The sequence below is a fragment of the Buceros rhinoceros genome, unplaced genomic scaffold (genome assembly GCF_000710305.1).
Source record: "Buceros rhinoceros silvestris isolate BGI_N320 unplaced genomic scaffold, ASM71030v1 scaffold26416, whole genome shotgun sequence".
Lineage (NCBI taxonomy): Eukaryota > Metazoa > Chordata > Aves > Bucerotiformes > Bucerotidae > Buceros > Buceros rhinoceros.
The window spans coordinates 6,482-8,772 of NW_010416178.1; positions in this window are offsets into that span (position 1 = coordinate 6,482).

Consider the following 2,291-nt stretch of genomic DNA (forward strand, 5'->3'; position numbering starts at 1 on the left):
CATCTGACTCATCCCACTCAGCCCAGCCTTCAGCCTCAGCTCCCTCCACACCCCAGCATGCAGGGAACAGGGCACAACCCAGCACAGAGGGTGCCAGCACACTGGGGTGCAACACAGCAGCACCAGGAGGGGTGGCTGGAGCTGTGTCCGATGGGGTCCTGTGGAACAAGTCCCATGGGGCAGCTGGTCCTGTGGGTTCCTCTGAGATGAAGCTGGAACGTACCTTCCCAGGGGCAGTTCAACAAGAATAGCAGCCAGCCACTGACACTGATGCTCAGCCAGCCACCAAAAAACTGGGTTGACAAGCACCAGGAGGTCCGTACTTCTGCCACAGTGGGGTGGGATGGGCCAGCGTGAGCTGCAGCTGTCCAGCCCTGGAGTAGGATGGCCGACAGCTAATCTATCTCTTGTGCAAAGATAAACAGCGCCTAGGGGCCCTGTGGGGTCGGGAGCTGCCCTGCTTTCCCAGGGAAGAGGCTCACTTTTCCAGAAGAGCCTCTCTGGCGAGGATGCTGCACTGTGCCGGTTGCTGCTGGGCTGCCAGAAGCTCTGGGGGTTACCAGTGCTGCAGCAGGACGAGGAGCAGTTTCTCCAGAGGCGTCCATGGGAAAGCCAGAGAGCCCAGAGCGGTGACCTTTCCAAAGTGCAAAGGTACTTCCAGTGAGGGGGTCAGAGGCTCAGCCCAGGCTGCAGAGCCCAAGAGCAAAGCCAGCTCTCGCCGCAGCCATGGCCAGCAGCTGTTTCCAGAAGATGCTCCAAGAAAAAGGCAGGACTTGGCTCGCGGTGGCTGCCCCTGGCCCCTGCAGCATGCAGGTGGTCCCAGAGGGGACAAAGCCAGCAGATTTTGGCACCCAAAGCCCCTGTCACCCCATGCCACCAACAGCCAGTGTAGCAACATGAGATCTTGATCTCCATCCCATCTGCTCTGGCTGTCGGATGGTGCCAAAGTTGCTATCCCAGGTGCCCTGTTGTTCTGGGATGCTGCTGCTTATTACCCAGGGATTTGTGCAAGCCCTGCAGCTGCTCTGGCCCAAAAACCCCAGAGAAGAGCAGTCACCTCCTTTGCCAAATTTGTCTCCATAGAAAAAGGGATCAGAAAAACCTGGCAGGCAGGCAGGCAGGTGGAGCGTGGGTGGAGGGATAGCGTGGGGATGCTGCTGGCTGCTGAAGCCCTGTGCTTCCCCATGGGCTCTGGCCCACCCGGAGCACTGGGTGCATCAGTATTTCAGGGTGCTGCATGCTCACCCCAGCTTACACCCTTGTCTGATGTCTGGAGATGTGCTTGATGGTAGCCCAGAGCCTCAGTTTAACTGGTGTGAGCAGAGCAAGCCAGCAGCACCAAGTCTCTCCAGTAACAGAGGACACATGTGGCCTCATCCTGCCCATGTCACGTAAGAGCTTGAACTCTGGGAGCCTGTTTGGTGGCCCTGGCCATGTTGCTGTCTGACCCCTCCAACCAGGGTCTAGGCACACACAGTACCCATCGGGAGGACCCCTTCGTCCTTCTGACAGGTCTCAGGCCCCAGCACAGGGCATGCTGCACTGACCTCCCAGCTCTTGTGGACGCAGGTCAGGGTTCAGCGCTTGGAGCTCGCCCCAAATGCCCCTTCATGCTCACACAGGGATTGACAGTGTGGGCACACACCCACCTCCCCCAAACACAGGTGTGTACACACACCTGCCTGCGCACACAGCACACACCCCCACCTCTCCCAACGCGGATTGTTGAGCACACAAAACGTGCACACCCAGCTCCCCACATACACACATAAGCACTTATTGTTGTCCCCAACTGCACACACACACACACACGTGCACATGGTGCACGTGCCTAGCCCCTCTGACATCGCACACGACTGCACATACGTGAACAGCTCCCTGTGACGTGCCCACGTCCTCCCAGGACACACGCACACCTTCAGCAGCACTGTGCAGTGTGTGCACACACACAGGGCACCCTCCTCGTGGGTGTGCACGGCCTCTCCTGCACACACAGAGCACGCTCACCTCTCCCAGTGCACAGGCACATGGGTGCTCAGGCACTTCACACGTCATGCATGGTGCTCGCACACGAGCAGGGACCAACCATACAAGCACTTTCACCTCCTCACAGGTACCTACGCAGACACCGACCCTCCCTATATGTCTGCAATGGATGCAGCACCCTTTTAGCTATGTGCGCCCAGACCCCTTGCACGCCCCCCTACACACTCCCCTCTCCCGTCACAGGTAGGTATCCACATCCAGACCCTCTGCACACTTCTCTCTTCCCACACAAACATACACGCATA